Source organism: Lagenorhynchus albirostris, chromosome 1 (genome assembly GCF_949774975.1).
Source record: "Lagenorhynchus albirostris chromosome 1, mLagAlb1.1, whole genome shotgun sequence".
Lineage (NCBI taxonomy): Eukaryota > Metazoa > Chordata > Mammalia > Artiodactyla > Delphinidae > Lagenorhynchus > Lagenorhynchus albirostris.
Genome location: NC_083095.1, coordinates 136,943,255 through 136,958,981, shown reverse-complemented (window position 1 = coordinate 136,958,981; position 15,727 = coordinate 136,943,255). Strand labels below are relative to the sequence as shown.

At 36.2% G+C, this 15,727-nt stretch overlaps 1 non-coding gene across 1 annotated transcript; it reads left to right on the top strand.

Annotated features, from left to right (window-relative positions):
* The first annotated feature begins 4,641 nt into the window (after positions 1–4,641).
* On the top strand, positions 4,642–4,714 carry TRNAK-UUU (transfer RNA lysine (anticodon UUU)). The gene has a single exon. It is a non-coding gene; the product is annotated as a tRNA-Lys (tRNA).
* The last annotated feature ends 11,013 nt before the right edge of the window (positions 4,715–15,727 follow it).

Below are 15,727 nucleotides of genomic sequence, written 5' to 3'. Positions count from 1 at the left end.
TGTACTCAGAAAACTATAAGACACTGATGAAAAAAATCAAAGATGACACAAACAGATGGAGAGATATACCATGTTCTTGGATTGGAAGAATCAATATTGTGGAAATGACTATACTACCCAAAGAAATCTACAGATTCAATGCAATCCTGGTCAAACTACCAATGGCATTTTTCACAGAATTAGATAAAAAAAAATTTACAATTTGTATGGAAACACAAAATACCCCAAATAATGAAAGAAATCTTGAGAAAGAAAAATGGAGCTGGAGGAGTCAGGCTCCCCAACTTCTGACTATACTACAAAGCTACAGTAATCAAGACAGTATGGTACTAGAACAAAAACAGAAATATACATCAATGAAAAAAGATAGAAAGCCAAGAGATAAACCCATGCACCTATGGTCACCTAATGTATGACAAAGAAGACAAGAATATACAATGGAGAACAGACAGTCTCTTCAATAACTGGTGCTGGGAAAACTCTACAGCTATATGTAAAAGAATGAAATTAGAACACTCCCTAACACCATACACAAAAATAAACTCAAAATGGATTAAAGACCTAAATGGAAGTCCAGACACTATAAAACTCTTAGAGGAAAGCATAGACAGAACACTCTTTTACATAAATCACAACAAGATCTTTTATGACCCACATCCTAGAGTAATGAAAATAAAAACAAAAATAAATGGGGCCTAATTAGACTTAAAAAGCTTTTGCACAGCAAAGGAAACCATAAACAAGATGAAAAGACAACCCTCAGAATGGGAGAAAATATTTGCAAATGAAGCAACTGACAAAGGATTAATCCCCAAAATATACAAACAACTCATGCAGCTCAATATTTTTTAAAAAAAAAATAACAACCGAATCAAAAATGGGGGAAGACCTAAATAAACCTTTCTGCAAAGCAGACATACAGATGGCCGAAAATCACATGAAAAGATGCTCAACATCAGTAATGATTAGAGAAATGCAAATCAAAGCTACAATGAGGTATCAGCTCACACCAGTTAGAATGGGCATCATCAGAAAATGTACAAACAACAAATGCTGGAGAAGGTGTGGAGAAAAGGGAACCCTCTTGCACTGTTGGTGGGAATGTAAATTGATACAGCCACTATGGAGAACAGTTGGAGGTTCCTTAAAAAACTAAAAATAGAACTACCATATGACACAGCAATCCCACTACTGGGCATATATCCAGAGAAAACCATAATTCCAAAAGATACATGTACCCCATGTTCATTGCAGCACTATTTACAATAGCCAGGACATGGAAGCAACCTAAATGTCCCTCAACAGAGGAGTGGATAAAGAAGATGTGGCATATAGAGAGAGTGGAATATTACTCCGCCACAAAAAGGAATGAAATTGGGTCATTTGTAGAGACATGGATTGACCTAGAGACTGTCATACAGAGTGAAGTAAGTCAGAAAGAGAAAAAAAAACATTGTATATTAATGCATATATGTGGAATCTAGAAAATGTTATAGATGATCCTATTTGCAAAGCAGAAATAGAGACACAGATGTAGAGAACAAACATACGGACACCAAGGGGGGGAAAGAGAGGGTGGATTGAATTGGGAGACTGGGATTGACATATATACACTATTGATACTATGTATTAAACAAATAACTAATGAGAACCTACTGTATAGCTCAGGGAACTCTACTCAGTGCTCTGTGGTGAACTAAATGGGAAGGAAATCCAAAAAGAAAGAGGGGACATATATATATATATATATATATATATATATATATATATATATATATATATATATATATATATATAAAGCTGATTCACTTTACTGTACAGTAGAAACTAACATTGTAAAGCAACTATACTCCAATAAAAAATAATTGTAAAAAATGTTGAAGACAAAAGGTACTCTGGTGTGAGATCATCCAGATATATCACAGCAGAGCACTGGCTTGGCCAGGAAGGCCCAGTTTCCCTCCGGCTGGCGGCCTCTTAAGGATTCCTGATCTTTGCTGAGCTTCAGTTTCCTCATCTGTGGTCTGGGGTTGACCATCCCTGCCGCCCCCCTTAAAGGGTAGTTTTAGAGGTCAAGGCAGTGCTGATGAGTATCCGCATTTCCCTTTTTAAAGGGTCCACCAGGAATGTAATTTGGTGTATCCACTATAGAAAACAATATGCAGTTTCCTCAAAAAACTAAAAATAGAGTTACCATATGATTCAGCAATCTCACTCCTGAACATATATCCGGACAAAACTACAATTCAAAACGATACATGCAACCCTAAGTTCAGAGCAGCACTATTCACAATAGCCAAGACATGGAAACAATGTAAAAGTCCATAAACAGATAAACAGATAAAGAAGATGTGGTATATATATATACAATGGGATACTACACACCATAAAAAAAGAATGAAATAATGTCATTTGTAGCAACATGGATGAAACTAGAGATTATCAGACTAAGTGAAGTAAGTCAGAAAGAGAAAGACAAACACCATAGCATATTGCTTATATGTGGAATATAAAATATGACACAAATGAACTTATCTGTGAGGCAGAAACAGACTCACAGACGTAGAGAACACACTTGTGGTTGTCAGTGGGGAAAAGGAGTAGGAGGGATGGATTGGGAGTTCGGGATTGGAAGATGCAAACTATTTTGTATAAGATGGATAAACAATGGGCTCCTACTGTATAGCATGATAAACTGTGATAAACCATAATAGAGAAGAGTATGAAAAAGAATGTATGTGTATGCATGGCTGAGTTGATTTGCTCTACAGCAGAGATTAACACAGCATTGTAAATCAACTATAGTTCAATAAAATACTTTTAAAAAACCCATAAAACTACAATGAGGTATCACACTGGTCAGAATTGCTATCATCAAAAAATCTATAAACAATAAATGCTGGAGAGGGTATGCAGAAAAGGGAACCCTCTTGCACTGTTGGTGGGAATGTAAATTGATACCGCCACTATGGAGAACAGTATGGAGGTTCCTTAAAAATCTAAAAATCGAATTACCATATGATCCAGCAATCCCACTACTGGGCATATACCCTGAGAAAACCATAATTCAAAAAGACACATGTACCCCAATGTTCACTGCAGCACTGTTCACAATAGCCAGGACATGGAAGCAACCTAAGTGTCCATCAGCAGATGAATGGATAAAGAAGATGTGGTACATACATACAGTGGAATATTAGCCATGAAAAGGAACAAAATTGGTCATTTGTAGTGATGTGGGTGGATGTAGAGTCTGTCATAAAGACTGTCATAAAGACTGAAGTAAGTTAGAAAGGGAAAAACAAATATCATATATTAACACATACGTGTGGAATCTAGAAAAATGGTACAGATGAACCTATTTGCAGGGCAGGAATAGAGACGCAGATGTAGAGAACAGAAGAGTAGACATGGTAAGGGGGAAGGGGAGAGTGGGAGGAAATGGGAGATTAGGATTGACAGACACACTACCATGTGTAAAAGAGATAGCTAGTGGGAACCTGCCATATAGCACAGGGAGCTCAGCTCGGTGCTCTGTGATGACCCAGATAGGTGGGATGAGGGGTTGTGTTGGAGGGAGTTCCAAGAGGGAGGAGATATATGTATACATATAGCTGATTCACTTCGTTGTACAGCAGAAACTAACACAACATTGTAAAGCAATTATACTCCAATAAAAATAAGATTTAAAAAATGGGTGACACACAGCTAGTCTATCAAAATAAGGCTGTAGATTCAAAGTACATTGTGTTTCAAACATTTGTTTTGAAAATGGACATTTTGGAAAGCTGGAAACTAATTCCTATAAATCTAAAAATCTACTGTTGCTGATAAGTAAAATTCTAAGTACCCTAGGCTAAGAAGTGTTTGCTGAGAAAACATTTAGTTTCATGTCATCACATTGGACTTACGCAAGGAATCAGTGTAGGTGGATTGGCTGAGGGCAGAGCTGCAAGTCAAAGGAAACCATATGTTTGTGCTCCTCTTATCATTGCATGAAAAACACGACTTATCACAAACGCTACAGGCTTTGTAGAGAAATGTTATTGGAAAAGGAAACAGAAGGAGAAAAAATAGCCCATGTATCATGGGACAGAAAGAATTATGTCATTGTTATTTTAAAGTTAAATGTATTAATATCCTATACCCTTTTGAATTTATATTCCTCTAAATTTCTTACATGTATGCATCTTAAGAAAAACTAAATTATAGCCTACAATATTCAAATATGAAATCAAGAGTTAAAATAAATTGCTGTATCAGAGGGCAGAAACATAAAATCTTGTTATATTTTCTCACAAGTATTACTTATCAGTTCAACAATTAGTTACTACTAACTTCCACTATTAAGTAGTCCTATTTTTTATTTTGTTTAAAAAATGTCAGTTAGGTAATATAAAAGTAAATGAAGCAAATAATTACAATTCCAAAATAATAAAAAATAATATACAATTTTAATATACATATAAACCCTGATTTTATATATTATATTAAAGTAAAAAACTGCTTGTGTATAATTATTTATTACATATTATGTTATTATAATTTATTTTGTCTAGTATGACAATTCCCAGGTTGACTCTCTAAAAGACTTGTCACCTAAGATATAGACAAACTGATTCTAAAATTCATATTGAGAGTGCCTGGGTAGCTCAATTGGTAGAGCAACAGAGTTTTAATCTGAGTGCCCAGGGTTCAAGTCCCTGTCCAGGTGCCAAAAGAAAAAAAAATAATAAAATTTATATTGATAAGTAAAGGGACTAGAATAACTAAAGCAATTTTGTGAAAGGTGAATAAAATTGAAGAAATTGCTCTAGCCAATTTCAAGACTTAGTGTACAACTCTGCCATCAGTGTGGTATTTGGCAGAGAGATAGACACATGGATCACTGGAGCAGAATAGAGAACTCAGAAATAGACTCACCACCAGTACAGCCAACTGATTTCTCACAAGGTGCAAAAGCAATTCAGTGGAAGAAGGATTCGTTGCCTTTTCAACAAATAACGTTGGAGCACTTAGGCACCACATGAAAAAACAAACAAAAAAACCCCATGAACCTTAACATAAACCTCACACCTTATACAAAGATTAACTCAAAAAACGAATTAAAGATCTAAATGTAAAATGTAAATCTCTAAAACTTTTAGAAGAAAACATAGGCAGGAAATCTTCATGACCCTTGTTATAGAGGAGGACACTGAAAGCATGATCCACAAAAGAAAGGACTGATAAACTAGAGCTCATAAAGATCAAAAACTACTGTTCTTTGAAAGACACTGTTAAAAGAATGAAAACAAAAAGCCACAGACTGGGAAAAATTATTTGTGAACCACATAACCAAAAAAGGATTCGTATCCAGGAAATATAGAGAACTCTCTAAACTCAACATTATGAAAACAATCTGATTAGAAAATCGTCAGAGATAGAAACAGACACTTAAACAAAATGGATATCTGGATGGCAAATTAGCATATAAGGAGATGGTCAATACCATTAACCATTAGGGAAATGTAAATTAAAGCCACAATGAGATACCACTGCACACAAATTAGAATGACTGAAGGAAAATATACTGTCAGTATCCAAGGGAGGCTGTTGAAAACACCGACTTCTCACATGGCTGGTGGAAATGTAAATTTATACAGCCATTCTGCAAAATGTTTTGGCAGTATCTTATGAAATTAAACACACACTCACCATAAGACCTAATTTTCCCACTCCTGGTTAATTACTCTACAGAAATGACTGCATAGATGCTTAAAAAGCTGGTACACTAATGCTTATACCAGCTTGATTTTGCAATAGTGCACAACTGGAAACAATCCACATGCCTTTCAACAGTGAATACATAAATCGTGGTATATGTATACAAATAAACACTACTCAACAATAAAAAGGAACTGAATATTGTTACACACACCAACTTGGATGGACCCTAAGGGTGTTATACTAAGTGCAAAAAGCTAATCTCAAAAGGTTACATACTGTATGACTCCAATTTTATAACATTTTAAAAATGACAAAATTATAGTGATGAATAACAGATAAGTGGTCATCAGGGTTAGTGGAAAGGTGTGACTATAAAGGGCTAACATGAGAGAATTTATTTGTGGTGATAAAAGAGTTCTGTATCCTGATTATGTTGATGGCTACACAAATCCATATCTGTAATAAAATTTCACAGAACTATACATACACACTCTCAAAAAATGAATGTATTCCCAAACTGATGAAACTCAAATAAGGTTTGTAGTTTATTTAATAGTATTGTACCAATGTTAATTTCCTAGTTTTGATCATTCTACCTTGGTTGTATAAGTTGATATCATTGGGAGAAGATGGATGAAAGGGATACTATAATTTTCCATACTATTTTTGCAACTTCTATATGAGCCTAAAATTATTTAAAAATGAAGAGTTAAAATAAATGAATGTTAATAGTAGTACAGAGACAGAACAGTTTTTAGAACTGCTTAAGTGTGGTATCCATCCTTTTGACTACCCAGTGTGCCTCATAATGTGAGAAAATGAAAATCCAACATTTTTACAAAAATCAGATTAGAAGGATAAAAGGATAAAGTATGACATTTCTAAAAAGACTGTACAATTATCAAAGTTCACATGGTATGGTAACATAGTAATGATGATGTTAACATAATGACTAGTATTTACAAAGCACTTAATATACAATTCTTAGAACAAGCTGAGAGTATGTATTTCTTTACCACCATTTTACAGATGAGGAAACTGAGACACATAGATATTAATTCATATACCCTTGACCACAGAGCTAGTTAAAGACCACAGTGGGACTTTCACGCAAGGTGGTCTGGTCTTAGAATCTGTACAGAATATAGAAAAATGTGTAATATATTCTGAAATTCTGAAAGATAAAAAGAACATAATCTCAATAGATGAAAATACCTACTGTCAACATTTTGATGTATTCTCTTTTTGATATTCCTCCTTTAACTTATTCATTTTTTGATTCATCAATAATTAAAATATTAGCTGAACATGTAAGATGTGTCAATCCTTGTTCTGGGAACATGGGCTACAGAAAAGAAACTAACAACATCCCTGCCTACATGGACCACCTAGTCTAATGGGGGGACAGAAAATACAAATGAAAAAAGTATAAGAAAATTTCAGGTGATAAGTCCTAAAGTAGAATAAAGGATTAAGACAGCAGGGAGTTTTCAGGGAAATGAGGGAGTGAGCCACAGGAACTTCTTGGAGAAGCAGTAGAACATTCTGGGCAGAGGGCATGGCACTTGCAAAGGCCTGGGTGCTGGGACTGGATCCAAGGTCTCCAGGGAGGCCCATGTGGATGGAATTGGGCAAGGGAGATGGAATGTGGGAGAGATCTGGCCAGGATCCTGTCCCACTGCCCAGATTGCACAGCTTATTCAGAAAATCTCTTTACGTAGCCACCACTTTACATTTTCATTTCCTTTTATTGCTTGTTTGTTTTGTTTTTAATAAGAAGATTATTTATTATAAATTCTTCTCAAAAACAGCAGTTTTTAATACCATGAGTTTACCATTAAATAATTGGTTTTAAAATATTTTTCCATCCACATAAGCAGAAAGTAGGTAGTATTTACTAATCCAAACAGAAGACGATGTGGAAGTGAAATGCTCTGTTCACTCCTTTCCCAACTTTCAATGGGAAGTTCCCTCAGACATGTGTGAAAGATGTGTCCTCATAGACACCTCCACTGGGTCTTCCTCTGAGCCTGGCCTTGAGGGGTTCAGTGGAGCTGGGGTCATTCCTGAGGTCCCATTCTCAGAAGTCCCAGAAGATCAGATAGAACTTCAACCCTCCCACCAGTTCAAGAAGAAATAGAGGCCTCTCAAGATGCTTCATAAAGGGTGGGGCTGAACTCTTCTGCCACCTTGTGACTGATTCCATTTCTCCCTTCTCATTAGATGGATGCTTCTCTAGAAACTCCATGAGTAGAACTTCAATTTTCAGGAGAAGCTCTTGACAGGATCAAAGGACATGGGGACCAGAATCCACAAAGGATTTTTCAACACAGAGCTAAGCCTAAATCAAAGATTATACTTGGTAATGAAATGGACAGTAGACTGTGAAAGAAAAGGCCATGGAAATCATGTATTTTATGGATGCATGCGAAGTAGGAAAAGCAGAGAATCAAGGTTAGATGTGGGAACGAAGAACGAAGGGATTGAATGGCAGGTAGCTCTTGTGAAATTCTCTTCCTTGGAACTCAGTTTAATTCTCTATCTCTTCTGTATGACATACTCAAGCTCCAGTGAATCCAATATCTCCTTTCTCTACATGCTCACCTGATACTGAATCTCCTGCTGTCAGGAGATGTACTTGCCTGTCCATAGGCAACTCCCGCTCCCTTTCCAAATAAGGAGACCCTACCACCTAGCTTCACTCTGCTCAAGCCCACTCTGTCCTCCTAGTGGTGAAGAAATCTAGGCTGTAGTTCAAGAGCTCCTTCAATACTTGGCCCTTGTCCTGTTCAAGATGGATGCCTAGATCCAGCCTCTCTTTTAGTAATTATAAATATGACTTTCCTACCACCGCATCCCATCTCCTATGAGATAGCAATTCTCCTTCAGCTTACCGTGGTGTATTTTCAAGCTCTCCCTCTCTGCTTCACAGACACATGTCCCGAATATCCTTAGTACATCCTTGTGTTGGCAGTGTTATTTATCAAAAACTTCCCATTCTGTGCTGTGCTAAGTGTGTCACAACTTAGGCCACAAATATTAATTCCAGGGCTGATTGCAAAGCATGGTAAAGTTATTCAAAGTGCCATTTTAGACTGAAACAAACATGGAATTTTAATGACTTTTTGTCAAGTCATTGGCACCTTTATTCTTTGATCCTGTCATAATATGAAGATGAATGTACACTTTGGGTGAAATTTTTAATATAAATCATGAAATTTCAAATAAATTTCAGGTTCAAGCAGTGCCGTAATAATAGCATCTTCAGTTCCATCACACAATGATGAATCTTAAATGCTTTATAGATATGCTTTGGCTAAAAGTTTTGAAAAGCACTTCCACTTCTGGGTTGGAAACAGAAAGTTCCACCCTAGTCATGAGAGCAACATGGATAAATTATAAAACACATCAGGACACTGAAGACACAGAGACACCCGAATGAATTAAATTCCAGAAATGGCAAGGGGTCATTTGGTGCTTTCATCTCTGTAGGTAATGCAGAAGTAGGAACAACTCCCCAAGGATGGCTGAGAAGAGAAACCAAACTATTAACAAATTAGTATTGACTACATATGTCTGATGTGACAGATTCAAATTCTGAGGAGTCTAAAAGCACTCTACATCCACCTGCCAAATCTCCTTCAATGCTCTGGCTGGCTGTGTGTGAGTATCACACGAATGGCTGAGAGCAGGGCAGGGGAGATGAGACAGACTCGTGAACCCTTCCCTGAGTGCAAGATAATGACCAGGAGGAGGATGCTGAAGTGGAACAGGAGAACTAAGGCCTTCCAAGGTGCACGGATCTTTCATGAGCGCAAGGCAGTAGCCTGCAGGAGGCTATGGGCAGAGAAAGAGAACTGACAGCTCTTACTCCCAAGGTGCACACAAAATCTTCATTGAGTATACTACAGTGGCCTAATAAAGACTGAGGCAGGGAATTAAGGATTAGAAGGACCTCCTGAGGCTTGAAGATGCAGGATCAGAGCTAGAGTGTAAAGAAAACTCCTTAGTGAACCAAAAAGTTGTAAGAGAGTCAGAAGAAGAGGGAGACTTGGGTGCAGCCAGTGGGAGAGGGAGACGGCAGGGGGGTGGTTAGAAAGTGAAAGAGAGATTTATTTCCTATATTCTTACAACAAGCAACTAGGTGTAATACATAGATATTTGAAGTCTCACTGGTCTTAGATTTGAATCTCTGCTAAAAGGAATATCTTAATCTAACCCTCAAAATATATGAAGCCATTATCGGGGAACTGAATCTAAGTATAGTTGCGAAAAGCACCCATATTCAATTCAACTGCATATTTAAATCTCACATACTACTGGTCAGACAGAGGAATGATTATGCTTTCTCTGGGAGAAAGCATATTTACTTCAGTCTTTAATTTTCTTACACAATGTTGTTTCACATACGATAAAAAATTAAGAAACATGAGAAGAAACAGAGAACTGTGACCCATGGACAAGAAAGGAAACAAACACAAGAGAAGAGACTCAGATAATCTACATGTTTGACTTGGTAAAGAAAGACTTTAAATAACTATGAAAAAACATGTTAAAGTATATAATAAAAAAGGTAGATAACATACATGAACAAACAAGAGATTAACAAATGAGAGATTTCAGCAAGAAGATAAACTATTTGAAAAAGTGGAAATGTTATGAGAAAAATACAATATCAAAACAAGTAATTCATTCAATGGGCTTAATATCAGACTGAATACAGCAGAAGAAGAAAGGGTCAGTGGACATGAAGGTAGACTAATGACAAGTATCCAAACTGAAGTAGAGAAAGAGAAAGATCATTCAAGAACCACAGACTAATGTAAAAATAAATTTAACCTATGTGTAATTGGAATCCCAGAATGACAGGAGAGAGAATAAGACAGAGCATTATTTAAAAACATAATGGCATTGACATATATACAATACCAAATGTAAAATAGATAGCTAGTGAGAAGAAGCTGCATAGCAGAGGGAGATCAGCTCAGTGCTTTGTGACCACCCAGAGGGGTGGGATAGGGAAGGTGGAAGGGAGGCTCAAGAGGGAGGAGATATGCAGATATATGTATACATATAGATGATTAACTTTGTCATACAGCAGAAACTAACACAACATTGTAAAGCAATTATACTCTAATAAAGATGTAAAAAATAAATAAATAAATAAAATGAGGAGTAGAAGGAAGCAAAAAAAAAAAGACATAATGGCTGAGAATTTTCTAAAAATGCTGAAATGTATTAACCTACATATACAGTAAGCTCAGTGAAACCCGAATCAGGATAAACAAAAGAAATCCACACTTATGCCTATTATCATGAAACTGCGGAAAACTAAAGATAGAGAGAAAATCTTAAAAGTGCTTAGTTGGCAAGAATATTACTTGCAGGAAAACAATGATAAGAATGCCTTATTGCCAAAAGACAGAGGAATAACATCTTTAAAGTGCTGAAAGGAAAAAGAGAATTGTCTGTCTATAATTCTCTATCCAGCAAAAAAATTTTTCAAGAATGAATTTGACAGAGAAGAATATATAATGAAGAAAAGATAATCTTTTCAATAAATGGTGTCAGGAAAACTGGACAGCTCATGCAAAACAATTAAACAGTTTTACACCATACACAAAAATCAACTAAAAAAATATTAAAGAATTGAATGTAAGACCTGAAACCATAAAAATACTAGAAGCAAACAGAGAAATAAAGCACCTTGACATTGATCTTGGCAATTTTTTTGGTGGCGGGGGGGTGGGTAGATTTGACACCAAAAGCAAAGGACGCAAAAGCAAAAATAAACAAGTGGAACTACATGAAACTAAAAAGCTTCTGCACAGCTAAGGAAACCATCAACATAATAAAAAGGATACCTGTGGAATGGGAGAAGATATTTGCAAATTGTATATCTAATAAAGGGTTAGCATCCAGAATATATACAGAATGCATACAATTCAATAGCAAAACAAAAAATCCAATTAAAAATGGTCACTACAAATAACTAAATTTCATTTCTTTCTATGGCTGAGTAATATTCCATTGTATATATGTGCCACAGACCTAGAGTCTGTCATACAGAGTGAAGTAAGTCAGAAAGAGAAAAACAAATACCATATGCTAACACATATATATGGAATCTAAGAAAAAAAAATGGTCATGAAGTACCTAGGGGTAAGATGGGAATAAAGACACAGACCTACTAGAGCATGGACTTGAGGATATGGGGAGGGGGAAGGGTAAGCTGTGACAAAGTGAGAGAGTGGCATGGACATATATATACTACCAAATGTAAAATAGATAGCTAGTGGGAAGCAGCCACATAGCACAGGGAGATCAGCTAGGTGGTGTCTGACCACCTAGTGGGTGGAATAGGGAGGGTGGGAGGGACGGATATGCAAGAGGGAAGAGATAAGAGAACATATATATATGTAAAACTGATTCACTTTGTTGTAAAGCAGAAACTAACACACCATTGTAAAGCAATTATACTCCAATAAAGATGTTAAAAAAAATGGTCAGAGGAACTAAATGGACATTTTTCCAAAGAAGACATACAAATGGCCAGCAGGTACATGAAAAGGTGATCAACATCACTAATCATCAAGGAAATGCAAGTCAAAACCACAATGAGATATCACCTCACACCTGTTAGAATGGCCATCATTAAAAGTACAAGAGAGGGGCTTCCCTGGTGGGAACCCCCATTAAAAGTACAAGAGAGGGGCTTCCCACAACCAAATTTAGACATACTAACTTTCTAACACTTTCTTGATTAATTGATAGAACAGATTAAAAACAAAGTAAGAATACAGAAGATGTGAACATAATCTAATTGACCTAAGTGACAATTACATATATCAAAGAATGGCAGAACATACTTTCTTCTCAAGGGTACATCGAATATTTTTCAAAATATACCCTATGTTCAGGCTTCCCAGGTGGTGCAGTGGTTGAGAGTCCGCCTGCCGATGCAGGGGACACGGGTTTGTGCCCCAGTCCGGGAAGATCCCACATGCCGCAGAGCGGCTGGACCAGTGAGCCATGGCCGCTGAGCCTGCGCGTCTGGAGCCTGTGCTCCACAACGGGAGAGACCACAACAGTGAGAGGCCCGCGTACTGAAAAAAAAAAAATACAAGAGATAAGAAGTGTTGGCAATAATGTGGAGGAAAAAAGAACCCTTTATGAACTATTAGTAAGAATGTAAATTTATTCAGCCAATATGGAAAACAGTATGAAGTTTCCTAAAAAAATTAAAAATAGAATTACTATATGATCCAGAAATTCCGTTTCTGGGTAAATGTTCAAAGAAGACGCAATCACTTTCTGGAAAATATATATGTGCCTCCATGTTCATTGCAGCATTGTTTACAGTAGACAAGACATGAAACAAACTAAGTATTCATGGACAGATGAATGTATAGAGAAAACGAGGTGTGCGCACGTGTGTGTGTGTGTGTGTGTGTGTGTGAATAATGGAATATTATTCAGCCAGGGGCAAAAAAAAAAGAAAATCCTGCCATTTGTGGCAACACAGATGGACCTTGAGGGCATTATGCTAAATGAGGTAAGTTGGACAGAGAAAGACAAATATTGTATGATCTCTCTTATATGTGGAATCTAAAAGAAACCAAGCTCATAGACACAGAAAACAGACTGGTGTTGCCAGAGGTTGGGTAAGAGGTGGACAAAGATAAATAAAGGCAATGAAGGTAAAATAAAGTCATTTTCAGATAGACAACAGCTGAGAAAATCTGTTTCTTGCAAATATTTACTATAAGTAATAAGGAAACTTTCTCAGGCTGAAGGGAATTAATACTAGAAAAAAATCTTGATATGCAGGAAGGAATAAAGGGAACTAGAATGTATATATATATATATATATATATATATATGTGTGTATATATATGCGTGTATATATATATATGCATATACACACATATGTACAACATAAAAGGACTTTGAAAACTATTGTAATATACATTATATGTACAATAATGTTTACAATAGTTTAATATATAGCATTTAATATAAAATATAATAATATAATACACACAAATATTCATATATTTAAAATTGTACACACAGATATATAGTATAGGCAGTCCTCAATTTGCACAGTACTGCCTTGACTGAAACTTGTGTGTATCAGAACAATGTTCCCAGTTTGCACAGAACTTCAGTTACCAGACACCTGTGTAAAGTGAGTACACTTTTCCAATGTGCACAGGATTCAGATAATATGGTTTTATGCATAGTAAGAACTGTAATATATATAAAATATATAATATATGTATTTTTTGACCACCTTCATCCATTTTGTCCATCCCTCACCCCAACCTCTGGCAACCACCAACCTGTTTTCTGTATATATGATATATTATTTTAAAAAGACAACCGGCCATTAAAAGAAAAATAAATAGTCACATGTTGTAGGGTTTGTAGTATATAGAGAGGTAAAATAAATGGCAACAATAGCACAGACAGTGTGAGGAGTCTAAATGGAATTACATTGTTGAAAAGCTCTTATATTATTCATGAAGTAGGTAGGATATTCCACGTAAATGTTGCTAAATTAAAGATGCATATTGTAATCTGTAGAGCAGCCATAATAAAATTAAGGAGGTATAAATTAAAAACCATACAGAAGGGCTCCCCTGGTGGCACAGTTGTTGAGAGTCCACCTGCCGATGCAGGGGACATGGGTTTGTGCCCTGGTCCAGGAAGATCCCACATGCCACAGAGTGGCTAGGCCCGTGAGCCATAGCCGCTGAGCCTGCATGTCTGGAGCCTGTGCTCTGCAACGGGAGATGCCACAACAGTGAGAGGCCCATGTACAGTGAAAAAAAAAATACAGAAGATAAAATTTAATACTAAAATATTTGATTAATCCTAACTGGAAAACAAAAAAATAGGTGGCATACATAGAAAACAAATATCAGTACAGTCACCTTATATCCTAGTCTATCATTAATTACATTAAATGTTAACTATTTCATGAAAAAGGAAGAAATTAGCAGAAATGATTAATAAATCACCACTTAACTGTGATTGTTAATTTTATGTGTGAACTTGACTGGGGCACATGGTGGCCAGACTTGGTCAAACATTATTCTGGGTGTTTCTGTGAAGCTGTTTTAGATAAGATTAGCATTTAAATCAGTAGACTAAGGCATATTATCATCCATAATGTGGATGGGCCTCACCTAATCAGTTGAATGACTGAATAGAGCAAAAAGACTGATCCTCCCCCCAAGTAAAAGTGAATTATTTCTGCCTAATGGCCTTTGAACTGGGACATTGGTTTTTTGCCTCCCTTTGGACTTGAACTGAAACAACAGCTCTGACTAGGTTTCAAGCCTGCTGGCTTTCAGATTGGAATTACACCATTAGCTCTGCTGGTTCTCAGCCCTTCAAACTCATACTGGAATTAAACCATTTGCTCTTCTGGGTCTCCTGCCTGACGACTGACCCTGCAGATCTTGGGACTTGCCAGCCTCCATAATCACATGAGACAATTCTTTATAATTAATCTATAAATTAAATAAAATATATGGACTTCCCTGGTGGTCCAGTGGTTAAGACTGTTTCTCTGGAGAACCCTAATATACTTAGTATATCTTATTTATCAAAACACACCTTAAATATGATGAACTGGGTTAAAAGTTTAAAAGATGCATATAAATAGGATTTCCAATTTACTAAGCATAAAAGCTAATGTGACTCTGTTAATATCAGACAGAGTAGACTTCAAGAGAAGGGGTATTTATAGAGCTAAGGGGGACATTTCACAAGGATAAAAGTGCCAGTTTATCAAAAATACATAACCATACACATAATGTGTGTTCCAATAAAAGTTCTTATAATATATTAGATTAAATTCCTTAACTAAGGGGAGAAATAGACAAATCCACAACCAAATTTAGACATACTAACTTTCTAACACTTTCCTGATTAATTGATAGAACAGATTAAAAACAAAGTAAGAATACAGAAGATGTGAACATAATCTAATTGACCTAAGTGACAA